Below are 9,159 nucleotides of genomic sequence, written 5' to 3'. Positions count from 1 at the left end.
CAAAGCCCAATGCTTTCGAGTTCCTTAGTTTTAAGAATTCTAACAAAGCTATCAAGAGGAATCAAAACTGACCATTTTAATTCATCTTGCAGAAAGTTCTGTGCAGAAGGAGCAGCAAAGCAAAATGCCTTTTCCCCCCAGTTCTGTGAAGACACGAGGGACAGTCAGAATAAAAAAAGCCAGTGGATCGTAGGCTATAATGTCCATGATTCTAACAAGGTAATTTCCCTTAACGAAGAGACAGGAGGCAAAGTTGGAGGTGGCGGAGTTGAGGATGTTAAGGTTTGCGATGGGAGGTTGGACAGGATAAGGAACGAGCACATCAGAGGGACAGCACATGTGGAGAAGTTGGGAATTAAGCTAAGAGAGATGAGACTGAGATGGTACGGGCACATCCTGAGAAGAGATGCAGAGCATGTTGGAAGGAGAATGTTGAGGATGGAGCTGCCAGGCACATGAAAACGAGGAAGGCCAAAGAGGAGATACATGGATGTGGTGAGAGAGGACATGAAAGTGGCAGGTGTGGTAGAGAAGGATGCGGAAGAAAGGGAGCAATGGAGACGAAAGATCCGCTGTGGCGACCCCTAATCGGGAGCAGCCAAAAGAAGAAGAAGAAGAAGATTCCTAATAAGGTAATTTACGAGATAGGATGGGACCATACCAAGTAGAGCCTTATAAATAAAAGTCAACCAGTAAGTGAATATTCTAACAGACAGGGATGACCATTCAGCTTTTTTATACAAAGTGCAATGATGGGTCAGATTATTGCATCCAGTGACAAACCTCAGAGCACAATGATACACAGTATCCAGAGGACGTAAACATGTAACTGGTGCATGCATGTACAGTACATCACCATAATCAAGCAGTGGAAGAAAGGTTGCTGACACAAGGCGTTTCCTGACTCCAAGAGAGAAGCAAGATCTATAAATATAAATGGCTTGTCCATGTGATCTTTAGCAAACTGTGGATGAGCAGCAATGTTCTTTTTGGAGAGCGGCTTTCTCCTTGCAACCCTGCCATGCACACCATTGTTGTTCAGTGTTCTCCTGATGGTGGACTCATGAACATTAACATTAGCCAATGTGAGAGAGGCCTTCAGTTGCTTAGAAGTTACCCTGGGGTCCTTTGTGACCTCGCCAACTATTACACGCCTTGCTCTTGGAGTGATCTTTGTTGGTCAACCACTCCTGGGGAGGGTAACAATGGTCTTGAATTTCCTCCATTTGTACACAATCTGTCTGACTGTGGATTGGTGGAGTCCAAACCCTTTAGAGATGGTTTTGTACCCTTTTCCAGCCTGAGGAGCATCAACACTTTTCTGAGGTCCTCAGAAATCTCCTGTGTTTGTGCCATGATACACTTCCATAAACATGTGTTGTGAAGATCAGACTTTGATAGATCCCTGTTCTTTAAATCAAACAGGGTGCCCACTCACACCTGATTGTCATCCCATTGATTGAAAACACCTGACTGTAATTTCACCTTCAAATTAACTGCTAATCCCAGAGGTTCACATACTTTTGCCACTCACACATATGTAATATTGGATCATTTTCCTCAATAAATAAATGACCAAGTATAATATTTTTGTCTCATTTGTTTAACTGAGTTCTCTTTATCTACTTTTAGGACTTGTGTGAAAATCTGATGATGTTTTGGGTCATATTTATGCAGACATACAGAAAATTCTAAAGGGTTCACAAACTTTCAAGCACCACTGTAGACAAAGATCACTTCTTTTTCAACGTTCTCTTATGCTATGTAGCTGTATGGAAACAAACAAAAACCACCACCACCACCAACAACAACAACAAATATAATAATAATAATAATAATAATAATAATAATAATGAGATAATAAAGTTATTCTTGGGGCACTTGGGATGATCAGGAAAGGTTTGGAAAAGAACATTAAGAATGGAAACAACATCATCCATATAATACAGAAGATCATACTAATTGGCAGCGCTCAGATACTAAGGTCCTCACCATACCATCTTGATACTTTTCACAAAATAACTTCAGTCCTTCTACTCTTGGACTCCGGAGAAGACCTGGTGAAGGACTTTTATATTGAACCTGCTAAGGACAGTAATAATAATAATAATAATAATCTCATCTCATTCATCTCATTATCTCTAGCCGCTTTATCCTTCTACAGGGTCGCAGGCAAGCTGGAGCCTATCCCAGCTGACTACGGGCGAAAGGCGGGGTACACCCTGGACAAGTCGCCAGGTCATCACAGGGCTGACACATAGACACAGACAACCATTCACACTCACATTCACACCTACGGTCAATTTAGAGTCACCAGTTAACCTAAGCTGCAGGTGTTTGGACTGTGGGGGAAACCAGAGCACCCGGAGGAAACCCACGCGGACACGGGGAGAACATGCAAACTCTGCACAGAAAGGCCCTCGCCGGCCACGGGGCTCGAACCCGGACCTTTTTGCTGTGAGGCAACAGCGCTAACCACTACACCACCGTGCCACCCTACATAGAAGTTATACCAAGATAATAATAATAACAGGTTCCTTGCTACAGTGGTGCTGAATGAGTCTTTGACTGAAGGTGCACTGCTGTTTGACCAGTAGGACATGAAGGTGTCCAGGATGGACCATAGTTTGCTTATTGTCCTTTTTACAACCACTTCAGAACTATCCAGGAGGCATCCTAGGACAGAGCCAGCCTTATTTATCAGTTTGTTGAGTTCCCTTGCTTCTCTGACCCTAATGCTACCCCCACACACGCACACACCATATTGCATGAAAAAACAACAGCACTTTGATCTACCTTTATTTCTTAATTTCCCTGAGGGAACCCGCCCAAAGGGATCAATAAAGTTTTATCTAATCTAATCTGTGAAAGATACATACTAAAGATTTAAATAGTAATAGCACTACCTTAAAAAGGAAAGGTACAGTTTTGCATCATTTTCCCTAATAGTGGATATCTGCAAGCATATACACGGTGTGATACGGTGTGTAGTGGTTAGCACTGTTGCCTCACTGTTAGGGTTTTGCTGGGATTCGAACCTGGTTCGTTGGTGTGATAATCCAGCAAACCCCCACTAGGCCACCAGGGGGATGACTCAAATGCAGAGGCGTGAGGCGGAAGTAGAAAAAGAATCAAAAGGTTTATTTAAACTATATACACTATATACAGGGCAAAACAAAAGACAAAAAAAAACCAAAGAGTATAATCCAAAAGAAAAGCAAAGTGCAAAAATACAAAAGCTAAGAAGATCAAAAAACACAGTACAAAGGAAACTGGAGATAAACATAACAGCACAAAGACTCCGTGACAAGAGGACTGAACTCAGGGGTATAAATAGACAAACTAATTAAGGACACAGGTGAAGATAATTAGGCAATTAACACAAACACAAAACACAGGAACAGTGGCGGCCTCTAGAGGCCAAAATAAACACGACATGAAAAGGAAATAACAGCGGCCTCTAGAGGCCAAAACAGTCCTAGTCCTAACACTCACAGCAAGAAGGTTCTGGGTTCGAGCCCAGCGGCCGATGGGGGCCTTTCTGTGTGGAGTTTGCATGTTCTCCCCATGTCTGTGTGGGTTTCTTCCAGGTGCTCTGGTTCCCCCCACAGCGTAGGTTAACATGGGGCAGCCATGGCCTGAGGTTGGGCTGAAGTGCACTTGAGCAAGGCACCGAACCCCCAACTGCTCCCCGGACGCTGTAGCATAGCTGCCCACTGCTCTGGGTATGTGTGTGTGCTCATTGCTTGTGTGTACATGTGTGTATTCACTGCTTCAGATGGGTTAAATGCAGAGGAGGAATTTCACTGTGTGCTTGAGTATATGTGTGACAAATAAAGGCCTCCTCTTCTTCTATAACACAGAGCACAAGGCTACAGCAATCCAGTACTGCTGACAGACCAATATCAGAGAATTACTTTTGAACAGGTGTAAGTATAATCCATAGTATGTATGGTAGTGGTGGTGGATGGTTGATGTTAAAAACCCTACACATTTCCAGAGAAATGAAAGATGAGGATCTGTTTTACATAACACTGCTCAGCTATAACACTGTATCGCCACCAGATGGCGCTCATAAAGCTCTGTCTCTTTCAAACGTAGTTATTTTATTTCCATGTTTAAATGCAGTTCAGGCTGCTTCCCAAACAACATGTCTGCTGTGCACATCTTCTTTTGTGTCGATTTGAACGAAATAAGAGGACTGTTACCAATTATTTCTGACTATAATAGTTTACTCACTCCCAAAACAAATTTATCTGGTCTATATATACACAACCCTGATTCCAAAAAAGTTGGGACAAAGTACAAATTGTAAATAAAAACGGAATGCAATGATGTGGAAGTTTCAAAATTCCATATTTTATTCAGAATAGAACATAGATGACATATCAAATGTTTAAACTGAGAAAATGTATCATTTAAAGAGAAAAATTAGGTGATTTTAAATTTCATGACAACAACACATCTCAAAAAAGTTGGGACAAGGCCATGTTTACCACTGTGAGACATCCCCTTTTCTCTTTACAACAGTCTGTAAACGTCTGGGGACTGAGGAGACAAGTTGCTCAAGTTTAGGGATAGGAATGTTAACCCATTCTTGTCTAATGTAGGATTCTAGTTAGGTCTTTTTTGTCGTATCTTCCATTTTATGATGCGCCAAATGTTTTCTATGGGTGAAAGATCTGGACTGCAGGCTGGCCAGTTCAGTACCCGGACCCTTCTTCTACGCAGCCATGATGCTGTAATTGATGCAGTATGTGGTTTGGCATTGTCATGTTGGAAAATGCAAGGTCTTCCCTGAAAGAGACGTCGTCTGGATGGGAGCATATGTTGCTCTAGAACCTGGATATACCTTTCAGCATTGATGGTGTCTTTCCAGATGTGTAAGCTGCCCATGCCACACGCACTAATGCAACCCCATACCATCAGAGATGCAGGCTTCTGAACTGAGCGCTGATAACAACTTGGGTCGTCCTTCTCCTCTTTAGTCCGAATGACACGGCATCCCTGATTTCCATAAAGAACTTCAAATTTTGATTCGTCTGACCACAGAACAGTTTTCCACTTTGCCACAGTCCATTTTAAATGAGCCTTGGCCCAGAGAAGACGTCTGCGCTTCTGGATCATGTTTAGATACGGCTTCTTCTTTGAACTATAGAGTTTTAGCTGGCAACGGCGGATGGCACGGTGAATTGTGTTCACAGATAATGTTCTCTGGAAATATTCCTGAGCCCATTTTGTGATTTCCAATACAGAAGCATGCCTGTATGTGATGCAGTGCCGTCTAAGGGCCCGAAGATCACGGGCACCCAGTATGGTTTTCCGGCCTTGACCCTTACGCACAGAGATTCTTCCAGATTCTCTGAATCTTTTGATGATATTATGCACTGTAGATGATGATATGTTCAAAATCTTTGCAATTTTACACTGTCGAACTCCTTTCTGATATTGCTCCACTATTTGTCGGCGCAGAATTAGGGGGATTGGTGATCCTCTTCCCATCTTTACTTCTGAGAGCTGCTGCCACTCCAAGATGCTCTTTTTATACCCAGTCATGTTAATGACCTATTGCCAATTGACCTAATGAGTTGCAGTTTGGTCCTCCAGCTGTTCCTTTTTTGTACCTTTAACTTTTCCAGCCTCTTATTGCCCCTGTCCCAACTTTTTTGAGATGTGTTGCTGTCACGAAATTCAAATGAGCCAATATTTGGCATGAAATTTCAAAATGTCTCACTTTTGACATTTGATATGTTGTCTATGTTCTATTGTGAATACAATAGCAGTTTTTGAGATTTGTAAATTATTGCATTCCGTTTTTATTTACAATTTCTACTTTGTCCCAACTTTTTTGGAATCAGGGTTGTATATGTGTGTATATATATATATATATATATATATATATATATATATATATATATATACAGTGGTGCTTGAAAGTCTGATCTTCACAACACGTTTGTGGAAGTGTATCATGGCACGAACAAAGGAGATTTCTGAGGACCTCAGAAAAAGTGTTGTTGATGCTCATCAGGCTGGAAAAGGTTACACAACCATCTCTAAAGAGTTTGGACTCCACCAATCCACAGTCAGACATATTGTGTACAAATGGAGGAAATTCAAGACCATTGTTACCCTCCCCAGGAGTGGTCGACCAACAAAGATCACTCCAAGAGCAAGGCGTGTAATAGTCGGCGAGGTCACAAAGGACCCCAGGGTAACTTCTAAGCAACTGAAGGCCTCTCTCACATTGGCTAATATTAATGTTCATGAGTCCACCATCAGGAGAACACTGAACAACAATGGTGTGCATGGCAGGGTTGCAAGGAGAAAGCCACTGCTCTCCAAAAAGAACATTGCTGCTCATCTGCAGTTTGCTAAAAATCACGTGGACAAGCCAGAAGGCTATTGGAATGTTTTGTGGATGGATGAGACCAAAATAGAACTTTTTGGTTTAAATGAGAAGCGTTATGTTTGGAGAAAGGAAAACATTGCATTCCAGCATAAGAACCTTATCCCATCTGTGAACCATGGTGGTGGTAGTATCATGGTTTGGGCCTGTTTTGCTGCATCTGGGCCAGGACGGCTTGCCCTCATTGATGGAACAATGGATTCTGAATTATACCAGCGAATTCTAAAGGAAACTGGCAGGACATCTGTCCATGAACTGAATCTCAAGAGAAGGTGGGTCATGCAGCAAGACAACGACCCTAAGCACGCAAGTCGTTCTACCAAAGAATGGTTAAAGAAGAATAAAGTTAATGTTTTGGAATGGCCAAGTCAAAATCCTGACCTTAATCCAATTGAAATGTTGTGGAAGGACCTGAAGCGAGCAGTTCATGTGAGGAAACCCACCAACATCCCAGAGTTGAAGTTGTTCTGTATGGAGGAACGGGCTAAAATTCCTCCAAGCCGGTGTGCAGGACTGATCAACAGTTACCGGAAACATTTAGTTGCAGTTATTGCTGCACAAGGGGGTCACACCAGATACTGAAAGCAACCCAGATAGCAAAAGGGTGTTGATTCGACGGGGAATCATCGGCATGTTCTTCGACCATACGCCGTCGAATCATCGTGGATCACCGGCGTTGATTCAACACCGCTTTGCTCATACGAGTTTGCGTTGAAACGACGTTGAAAAGTGGATGGTGGCCGACAGAGAATAGACCCCCTTTCACCCTTTATTCAACTACGGATTTCGGTCGATTTATAGTTTAATTTTCGGCGATGATTCATCCAACTTTACTTCCTGTTTTATGTACAACAGGAAGGCTACAAATTAAGCAAAACAGGCTAAATTAAACTAGCTAACAATAAAGCATCGGGGCTCTTGCCTAGGATGAACACACACATGCATACTTCAACCATGAAAGTGAAACTTTATATCAATGTGCGTAGGCTACATCCTGTTTTATGTACAACAGGATATAAAAATGCATGCAACAATGCACCTCTCCTAATGTTTGTCAAGCTATCTAATGAGGCATAACTTTTAACATTTATAAGGAACAGAACACACTTGAACAAGTTCTTAGAAACGTTTTATGATTTATAATTGTGGCCTATTCCTCCTGCGGCGCAGACACCTGTACATGGAAACAGAAAAACATAACCAAAATTAATTTGATGCAGCATTGATAAAGAAAGTCAGCAGTAGGCTATGTGTTTCTAAATGCCACCCTACCTCACGTCTCCTCATCCCTCCCTCTCTCTCTGGCGCATACTTAAGCCACTTCTTGATTGCGTCACTAAAAGTAGCGTGTGTGCTCCCTGGCAGCTGCTTTTGTAGAGCATCTGAAAGAAAAAGAACAAAACAACATTGAGACTTTGCATGGTGATAATTGTTAAAGTTTGAGTTGTTAAGACTATGCACGTCACACTCTAGTGGTAGGTGGCAAGTAATGGTACTAGTACAGAAAATATATGTAAAAATCAGAAACCATAGATGTGAATCTTGTGACAATTTAAACGGGATAAAAAAAAAATTAATTTCCCCATTGACACAAAGCGGAAATAGAAATGCCACTACCGGACCGTTCGTCACTTAGTCAGCCTCCCTGGACTTGCCTGCACACCTGCTTTTTCTGAGTAAGGCGCCTGGTGAGTTTCTTAATCCTTTTTAATCCTTTACATCTTTCACAATATGTTTGTCGTTGTTGTTATAATCGTAATGTTACAGTTAGTGAAGGAGTTATCAAAGAACGTTTAGAAGTAGTGTGCAAGTACTTGCGACAGCTTACTATTTTACCCTCTTTTACAGCTTTGTGCACATGCATAACCTACCAAACAGGACATCATGGATCTTGGTGTCCTTAAACGCAGTTTTTCCCCCCTTTCCAGCCCAGTTAAATTAGCTGGCCAAGCTGTTGACCAGGAGGCTACGCAGCATCCGCCTCACTGTGACCCCTACGTCGGTTCCTCCACAAAGGGCTAAGGTAGACACCTGATAGAATAAAATGTAGCATGAAGACAATAATGAGACAATAATGAGGCTACACAAAAGAACAGGTCAGCTCAAAACGACATGCGACCTAGGCCTACATGCTCGATTTAAACGCTAAGTTTTCACACCAACGCTAAGTTTTCACTCCAACAAGACAAGTACTTCGACTCGTTTTTCGATTGAATAATGCATCTGCATTGTTGTTGTTTCAAATGGATACTAGTTGAGGGAAATTTCTCCAACGCGTGATATGACTGAAGTTCATCATAACTTCTTAAACTGCTTGAAATTGTATTCGAAATTCCCTTTATTAATAGTGACTGAATAATGGTACGTACCAGATGTCCAGGGATGAATGAAAATGTAGCGTGGTCCAGTGTTTTTCTCAATGTTGTTTCAATGGTCCAAGCATAACAGCAGGCCGATCCACAAGAGAGTCGCGATCCAACCGAGTGGTGTGGGAGTTTCACGTGCACCCAGGTATATAACGAAAATGACGTCATCCAGTAAACAGCAGTGGTAATCGCACTGCATTATGGGACAGCGTGGGACATCCAACGACATATCGCTACGTATACGTACTGGCCCTTTTTTATATCATGCCTTGAAATGAAAGTCAATACAACAGAGATGAGACACCGGGTATGAAAGTAACACCAGGATAAGTTGTAACACCACCATTCCCACCAGTTAGGTATAAGATGCAGGTTTTGTAAAGC

Source organism: Neoarius graeffei, chromosome 7 (genome assembly GCF_027579695.1).
Source record: "Neoarius graeffei isolate fNeoGra1 chromosome 7, fNeoGra1.pri, whole genome shotgun sequence".
NCBI classification, from domain to species: Eukaryota; Metazoa; Chordata; class Actinopteri; order Siluriformes; family Ariidae; genus Neoarius; species Neoarius graeffei.
The sequence above is the reverse complement of the archived record's forward strand: the minus strand, read 5'-3'. Positions refer to the sequence as shown.